Source organism: Arachis hypogaea, chromosome 3 (genome assembly GCF_003086295.3).
Source record: "Arachis hypogaea cultivar Tifrunner chromosome 3, arahy.Tifrunner.gnm2.J5K5, whole genome shotgun sequence".
Classification (NCBI taxonomy): domain Eukaryota; kingdom Viridiplantae; phylum Streptophyta; class Magnoliopsida; order Fabales; family Fabaceae; genus Arachis; species Arachis hypogaea.
The window spans coordinates 116,116,589-116,126,339 of record NC_092038.1 but is presented as its reverse complement, the minus strand read 5'-3'; positions in this window follow the sequence as shown (position 1 = coordinate 116,126,339).

The window sequence follows — 9,751 nt, the reverse complement described above, 5'->3', positions numbered from 1 at the left end:
CTCAATACTCATGTGATTTTACCTTATCTTTTGAATTATTGTTTAAAATACGTATCGATTTTTAAAATGATACTAAATCAATTTTGAAATAGAAGAAAAAAAATTCCTATCTATCGAGCAAAAGCAGAAGCAGAGTATAACTAAGCATGCAGAAATTTGAAAGATTTAAGCTAAAATTTACAAATTGAAGTTGGAAAAAGAAGAAATAGCACTCACATATATGAAGCTATTCTCCTACACTTGGTTTCCATCATCAAACACTGTCATTATCAATCACATTTTTCAAACACAACATAAGCATTCATTCACACAACAACGAGAATACATTTATTTTTTTAAAATAAAGAAAATCTAACTAATGTACTTCGTGTTCAATTTAACTATATTCGTACTAAAGAAGAGACTCATCACAGTATCAAAAAGCATAGAATCGCGCTTTTGAACTCTAAAATGTAAAAGAATAAAAAACTGACTTGTCGATCTAGAACGAAAGGGAGGCACTGAGGATTTTGGCGGAGAAGACACAGAGGATGGCAAGGAGGAAGCTAGAGGATATTGTCGCGGGAGGAGGAGTCGTCGAAAAAGATCGCGACTGGAGGAGATGTCACCGAAGGAGATCGCCACTGGAGGAGGTGTTGCCGGAGAAGATCGTCGCTGGAGGAGATGTCATCGGAGAGGATCGTCGTTGAAGGAGATCGTCGGAGAATGCAAGATGTCATACCTTCGTTTCGAAGAATGCCACTGAGAAGATCGTCACACAGATCGTCGTTTCGGGTTTCAGTTGCTGGAGAGCGCTGCTGAAAAGATTGTTGGAGCAGATTCACTTTTTCGGGTTTCACTTTTACCGGATAAGTGTTAGGGATCCTTGGTTTTGGGGCTTTTTATTTTTAATAATTGCTTAGATAATCAATCGCCAAATTCACCAAAAAGTGCCATTTTAGAAAAATTAATTATGGCAACATCATAAAATGTCATAATATCCGAATATTATGGCGGTTCTTTAAAACCGCCATAATATAAATGCCATTTTAAACTTTTTTTTTGTAGTGGATGACCGGTAGAAAGTCTAGGTCTCCCTTTTCGGCCTCAGCCACAGCCACGGCCACGACCGCGGTCTCCATCTCTACCAACCATATCCTGTACACATTGAAATAAGCAAGTTATTATCTATAACATAACCAATACAAGAAATAAACAAGTTATTATCCATAACATAATATGAATTAAAGTAAATTAATAGATTTGCAAACTAAGAATTTACAACTAGAACCTCAATCCGAGAATTTTGAGCTTCCATCATCATCAATGTAAGCATCATCGTCATCATAGATCTTAATATCATCGTCCTCCTCAATATTTATATTAGGAACTTGGAGGTCAGCTACTTGAAATTGTATCATATCAACATCTCCTAACGTAGATGCTAATGATGGTGGAAACTCGGTTTCTGAAATGATCCTAGTGTGGAGGTTCATCATTTTGATACACCTCGGTTTTAGATTCATTTTGTGCCTCCTCCATTATTTTTTGTGGTTTACATGTAATTACAACCTTCCAATTAGACTTACAGCCTTGTGGATATGGCATGTAATATACTTGTCTAACTTTTTGCTCAAGGATAAATGGATCATAATTCTCAAATCTCCTAGTGCGTAATACTTCAATTATTTTGTAGTCTTTGTGTCTATGCATTTCCCAAGGCCTGGTAGGGTCATACCACTCACAATAAAATAAGGTGACTCTCAAACTAACAAGACTTGGATATTCAACAATCAAAATCTCTTTAAGAGTGCCGTACTAGTCAGATGCATCATTCCCTCCATCACCTTGAGCACATATGCCTGTATTATCTGTCTTCTTTCCACATGCATGTTCAGGAGTATGAAATCTATACCCGTTGACCTTAAACATACAAACAATCGTGGCCCTAGTTTTTGGACCGAATGCTAAACTCAATAGATGAGGACAAGTTATGCCATTAATGGGATTTCTTTACCTGATTTTGTCAAACAAAATATAGTATTTAGAAAAATAAGATTTACTTTGACATATTTTGGTACAGTCAACAAAATGTAATAACTTACATGCTCATGGAACCATGATGAAAAGTTGGATAAAGAATTATTGCTCCCATGGATCTGCTTGTATTGACTTCTAAATGTATCAACTTCAGGACAATTCAACAAGATATGTAAGTGAGCGGCTTTTATTTCCATAATAGTCAACCACCTGTCTTTGTTGGCTCCCCCAGGAACACCCAGTTGAAAAATAGAAAGGGTAGACTCTGATGAACTTTTACCACCATCATCATTCCGATTCGGCCTTGTTCTCTTAGACATTACATGTGGCACAAAGTAATAAGAACAATAACTTGATATCTCTCTAGCCAGGTATGCTTGACAAATTGAACCTGCAACTCTAGCCCAATTTTTTATTGATCTCTTACACGTGCCTTTTTCACGTTCAAATGGATACATCCACCTATACTGAGCTGGTCCATAAACACGTGCCTCATATGCTAAGTGAATCGTTATATGCTCTATTACGTCGAAAAAAGCAGGTGGAAAAATTCTTTCTAACTTGCGCAAAATAACAGGAATATTATCTTCCGTTTGTACAAGATCGCTAACCTGAAGAGTAGATAAACAAAGGTCCTAAAATATTGACTTATTTCGGCCAACAGTACACTGGGTTCGGTAACTCTTTGAAGACTAACGAAAGCAAACACTCCATAAATACATGGCAATCATGAGTTTTCATCCCAAACAATTTTCCTCCCCTGACGTCGATACACCTTTGTAAATTTGAAACATATCCATCTGGCATTTTCAACTCTTGCACCCATTTCCAAATATTTTTTCATTGCTGGAGTGTCAAGATATAGTTGCCCTTAGGCTTTGCCCAATGACCTTCGCGTACCTACACCAAATTCAAATCTGGTCACCTACAAAGCACAGCCATGTCTAACCTTGCCTTTTTATTGTCTTTTGTTCTTTCAGTATCCATAACAGTATTCATTATGTTATCAAAAATATTCTTCTCAATAAGCATTAGATCCAAACAATGACAAACCAAATGATCTTTCCAATATGGGAGATACCAAAATATACTCCTGTTGGTCCAATTATGTTCCACCCCATATCTGCTCAATCTCACCTGTTTTCCTGTGTCAACCATTTTAGGATTGTCTAACTCTTTCCCAGACCTGTTCACCGCTAAGCCTAATAGGAGGTTCTTCATCCTCCTCAACATTCTTCTTAAAACCAACTTTATTATGCCTATAAGGATAACCTTCAGGTAAATATATCCTATGATAGTCAAACTACGAATTCTTTCCACCATAATCTAACCAAAAGGCCTTGGTATCCTCCATGCATACTGAACACGCTAATCTTTTTCCCGTGCTCCAACCAGATAACATTCCATAAGCAGAAAAATCGTTAATTGTCCACATTAATGCAGTCTTTAACTGAAACTTCCTCTTACTATGAATGTCGTATGTTTGGATGCCTTCATCCCATAACTCTTTAAGTTTATCTATCAATGGTTGAAGATAAACATCAATTTTTACTTTGAAATTTTTTTTCCGGGTATTATGAACGTTAGGAACAAAAAAGGGTCTTTCATACACATATGAGGTGGAATGTTATAAGGGGTAACTATAACATGCTAGCAAGAGTACGGTGTGCTAAAATGAACATTAGGAGAAAATCTATAGGAGCAAAGTCCAAGTCTAACATTACGCGGTTCGCTTGCAAATGAGGATGCTTGGTATCAAAATATTTCCATGCTTCACCATGGGAAGGATGTGTCATCACGTTCTCGTTTCTGCAATTTTGGTGATGCCACAACATATGAGGGGCAATATGCATACAACCTTTGTAGCCTTGGAATCAATGGCAAATAATGCATTTTTTTATATGGCACCTCTTTATTTTTTCCCTTCTTCAGCTTAAATCTCTGCTCCCCACAAAATCCTGAGTGTCTATAGAAACATGAGTTCTTGACACTGCAAGTGACAAATCACAAGCAATGAAATAAAAGCAAGTAGAAAAGTTTTGCAGGAAAAACTCCACAATTTTCGGAGCAAATGGTTTAGGCAACAACTACATAAAAGGACAGGACACTAACCTCTCCAGCACCCAAAAATAAGAAGGTATGGTCAGCTAAGGTTCTCCTAACTAATTTTAAGAAAGCAAGCAATCCTGCTAATACCACAGATGTTGTACCCTAAAAATAAACCAAATAAGATTAGTCATTAAGTAACCTCAAATTAGAATAAGCAACTGCATTAACATTCAAAAGCTTTCAAGCATGCTATTAATATAAAAAAATAAGGATCACAAACTTGGGTTGTTTTGACAAGTTACATGCATTATTCATTTATAGAATAATAATACACTACATAAATGCCACTAAAAAAATTTCCATTTATGTGTAAGAGTAGAGAATGCCTTAGTAGATGAATCATTTTGAGTGAGTGCAGCAGCAACAGCATCACTCAACTGTTTGATTCTCTTTCTCATTTTCAAACCTTCTTTATTCTCCTCCATCATTCTCGCTATAACCCTTGAAATTTTCTCTCTTTTCATTTTTCCATCTTCATCATTATCAACCTTCTCTGGTTTCACTGCCACTTTAAGCACATCTTTGAGCAACACTACATTCATTCTCTGTTCAGCACATAATGGCCATGCAATCATCAGAACACCATGGACAACACTCTCTAGAGTTGAGTTCCAACAGCAATGACTCAAGAAAGCAATACCATATTACATAATGAACACAGGCAAATGCATGTTGAATCGAAAAAGGTTAACATAATGTACAACAATCAAATAACTTCTAAATATGTCATAACTAAAATGGATTTATTTACTACCAATGCTAAATCAAGTGGTTCTAGTCTTCTAGCAAAATACTGTAATTTATGGTGCTACCAACTCATTCATTATAAGTTGAGAACTACAACCTGGAACCATTGACTACACATACTACCATTTTTCCAAGCATGTTAGATCCAAACACGTGAAACAACCATTCATCTGTTCAAGTCACTGCAAAAAAGAAATAACATAAAATCAATCATTCTATCTATCTCAACTCAGCATATGCAAGTATGTAAGCCCACATTCAAATTTTAGCAACGAATAACATAGCTACAGAAAATTAATAACAAGAATATAAGATATAACATAATATATATATAATAAGGTAGTGACAAGAGTAGTATATAGGCCATAAACCCTAACCGAAGAAGAAAGAGGGGAAACTGACCCTCACTGGAGTTCTACCTCGCCTTGGGTTTGTTGTCACGCTAAAAACCCTTGCTCGTGTGATTATCTGTCACGCCAGACTACTGAGTAAGGCGTCGGAGTAGTGGGTGCGACAGAGGCACTAGTCACTGCTTTCTTGGTTTGAGGGGGTGTTGAGAGAGAGTGTGTGTATTGAGGGGGTGTTTGAGGAGCGACGGCGACGCAACCGTGACGGAGCGATGGCGACAACGAAGAATGACGCGAGTTGATGATGAAATGGGGAATTTGGGGGTAAAACGAGGGAATTGTGTTTCTGAACTTTGGACGCAGGTAAGTGTTTTTAGTGATAAAAATTGACGGCAAATTTGTCGATTTTAATTTAAAAAAAATCAACACCCTAAGCGTCTATATTATACATTAAATCTACACCGTTTATTTGATTTTAGAAAGCGATCTAGACCGTTCAAATTTATCGACGGCAGATGTTGTTGATATTTTAATTAATAAAACAGACGCCTTGTTCATCGATTTTAAAATAAAAGTATTATCAACCCCAGGTTCGTCGACAATGTGACGATAGCAGAATGCATCATAAAGTTATCGACGACCTGACTATCGATTTTAATATTTTATTTTTAATTTTTTTAGCAATATCGACAGCAAGCCATCGAAAAATATCGACGGCAGAAATAACCGTCGATTTTTGGCGTCAAAAGAAATGCTTTTTCTAGTAGTGATATATAATTTTGATGTAGGACATAAATAAAAAATTTATGATTTATTGAGAGATAGACAATACATAAAATTGATTCTTTTAAATATTTTTTAAAATATATAAGTTATAATTTATTGATATAAAATTATAGATTATGTTCCTTTTATTTGAGCCAGCTCGTGAGCTTTCGGTGGGTTGAGCTTGAGCTTAAGAAATAGGCTCGATTGTTAATAAGTTGAGTTGTGAGCCTTGTCGTGAGGCAAGCTCAATTTTTGTGAGCTGAGCTTGAGTTTAAACTTGGTCTAGCTCGACTCAACTCGATTCACTTCCAACCCTAAAAAAATCCTTCATGTTGGTTTCTTTGTAAACAAAAAAAAAGAGACCGAAAAATTTTTTGTAAAAAAAAAACGTTTTAGAGCGGAGAGAGAGAAAATGGGAAAGCATATTGGTGACAGGTGAGCCCTATGCACAGAGAAATGTTAGGCCATTAAAATTTGTTAATTTTGGTCATTATTTAATTGTCAACTCAATTTTTTTATTCTAACAATTTAATAATAATATAATTGGTATGTCTAAAACGAGCACAATAACTTTGTTCACATTAGATGTGCCATATTTATATAAACCATCAGATTTCATTAAATCAAAATCAAAGGCTAATATAAAAGAAGAGTATTGATGGATTCTAATAAATACAGAACATCTTAGTATATAAATAAATATCTTTTAATATACAATACTTTAAATGACAACATAACCTTGTATTTTAAAAGAGTAATACCTCAAATAGGTCCCCAAAGATTTAGTTGTTCAACAGATTTGTTTCCCAGAAAAATTAACTAGATTTCCGGTCTCCAAGATTGCTAGATATATGCCATATAGGTCCCCAAATCAGGTTGAGCCGGTTAACACGACACTTTCTCTCCTACGTGGAGGTTATAGGTGTGACATGTCAGGTAAAGTAACACGCATTGCGCTCAGGACACATTAGTCCCTATACACGTGATTAAAATGACGTTGTTTTAGAACAACACCAAACGATGCCATTTTGAGGGGACAGATTCGTTCCCACCTTTGTTCTCTGATTCTCAGAACATTGACCCTCTAAAGTCAAATAGATTTCCTAAAATTTTTGTTATTAGTAAAAAAAAGTCCTTGAATTTAAGTAGGTACCTTGTATAAAAAAACTCACCCTCTCCTTTTTTCTCTATAAAATTACAAGTAGTCCAAACTTTCACCTAAGTTTTATGAGCTAACCTTCATATTCTTCACCCTCCATTAATATTTATTTAAGTTCGTAATGGTGCTTTGACAGTGTGTACATGGATTGCTTGGTGCTGGTGTATCGTGCATATTGCCATTGTTATAGGTAAGTTAAGTTAGTATTTGCTGGATTAAATTGACAGTGAAGAGTAAAGTATGATGAACGTACATGTGATGTTTATAGTAGATCGTAGAGAATGTAGCATTCATTTGTAACACATGATAAGTTGTGATAATAGTGATTTCCAAATGAATGATCAATCGATGACTTCCAGTTATTGAGACAGAGTGATATTTGGTTAACATAGAGGGGTGGCTAGGTTCTTGGAGGATAATAATTAGTGTGACGCAGCGGAAGTGAGTTGAACTATTTTGAGCGTTCAATTTGAGTTATACCTTAGGGATTGGATGTGTTGAGAGTTGAGTGGGATTATTATTTGAAATCTAGTGATGGTGAACTACAAGGAAGAGGCATGACATAATTTATCCTTTAGCTGCTAATTGGTTAGGTGGCGAGAGGAAGTGAGTTTGTGATAGACTTAGTGTCGAAAGCCAGATCAATTTTGATTGAACCACATAAGATGACACCGTTATAATCGGCAGAGCTTAGGATCTAGTTGAAGGAAGTAATAGAAATAAAATCCGCTTGACCAAGTGTTTTCCTAGGGGGGAACCAGTTATGTCAGTAAAGAAGAAAGATAACACAGGAAGCTTTATGCGAGAAAGAGAGTGTGCCAATAAATATTCGCAACTCGATTTAGCTTTTCTTTTGTAATTTGTATTGAAATTCTATCCTAAAGTTCTTCTTAAACGATTTGACCATCTTTCTAATTTTATTCTTTACTTATATGAATTTTATCCTTTTCGAGGTGAGCCTGAGTTTGTTTTGGTATAATCAAGCTCTACTTAAATTTCGGGAACCTGTTGTAAGTGGGGTTGCTCTCCTTCGTAAACTTGCATTCTTTTGACATCAGCTGAGAAGTACTTGATTCGATATGCTTTGTTTTTTCTCTATCAAGGTTTTGACTTACATTCCTTTCTTTGGATGCACCTTAATTCTTCTTCGTGATTATTCTGTTATTTTTCTACAACTTTTGTTTGACCATAATACCAGATATCCTTCTGATTTCTTGCGAACACCGTTCATGTTATTCATTTGTCTTTTGAACTTAATATCTTTTCGAAAATCAACTCGAGCTTAGTTAGCATCTCGTATAATTCCTAGATATAACTATCAAGATGTTAGTTCCTTAGAGCAAGACTTCTGAACGTGGGAGATGAAGCGTGTGAGTATGTCATATCAAGGGGAGTTTTGGACACTTAATTCTTGTAGACTGTATTTCTTGTGATTAAGTTGACGCGTTAGGATGCACCGTTTATAAATATGGATTCCTGAATGCGAAGAAAGCTTTCAAAACTTGAGAGAAAGATTAACCTCCATGCCAGTATTCGTGATACTTGAACCTAATAAACTATTCGGAATTACTGCGATGCATTATCGAAGGGCATAGGATGCGAGCGGATGCAACATTGTAATCTGGTGGCAGATGCCCTGAGCAAGAAACTTTTGTGTATTGCTTGGATGATGATTAGGAGGAAGAATTGTTAAGCAAGTTGGAGTTTTAATTTGGGTGTGCTGGAGGTGTCGGACTGAATTAAGTGCAACTACAAACAATGGAAAGACTGAAATTCAGGAAAGCGCAGCAAGACGATAGAGAGCTACCAAGGATGTTGAAGTATGGTAAACAAGGGGAACTAAGAAGAGATCAAGGGAGACAAGGAAGGAACTTGGAGGAATCAGGAAAAGGGTTTGGAGGTATAAGAAGAGATTAGTGTGCCTAATATCGTAAGTTGACACGTAAACAATTGTCTGAAGTTCATAGGAGTAGATTTTCATTTCACCCTGAAGTTGCTAAGATGTATCATGATTCAAGAAGATATTTTGGGTGACCCAAAGTGAAGAATGACGTAGTGGGGCATATTGATGCGTGAGCATCTTATACTTATTTTCTGATTTTTTAAGTTAGAATTTATTGAATTTAAGTTATTTTAGTGTTAAAATCCTCCATGGATGCTACTTTGAGTGGTTATTGTGTTTTAATTATTTCAGGTAAAATTTGGATCAATTTGGCAAAATTTTGTGCAGAAAAAGGGAAGAAAGTGGATGCTGTCAGCCCTGACCTCCTTGCACTCCAACAAGCATAACTTGAGCTATAGAGGTCCAATTGACACAGTTTCAGCGAGTTGGAAAACCAACTTCTAGAGCTTTCCAATGATATATAATAGTCTATACTTTTTTCTGGAAATACTACCTCGAAGGGCGCTAAACACTGAGCCTGGCGTTTAGTGCCCAGGAAGATAGAACTCACTGCCAATTCTGGCGCTGCATGCCAGAAGTGCAGGTCAACCTCACCCAAAGGAGCATCTTTAGCTAGATTTGACTTTAAGTTATTGTATTTTTATCTCTTTTTGGTTATTTTTATTTACAAACAAAATCTTTTAAGTTTAGAATTTATTT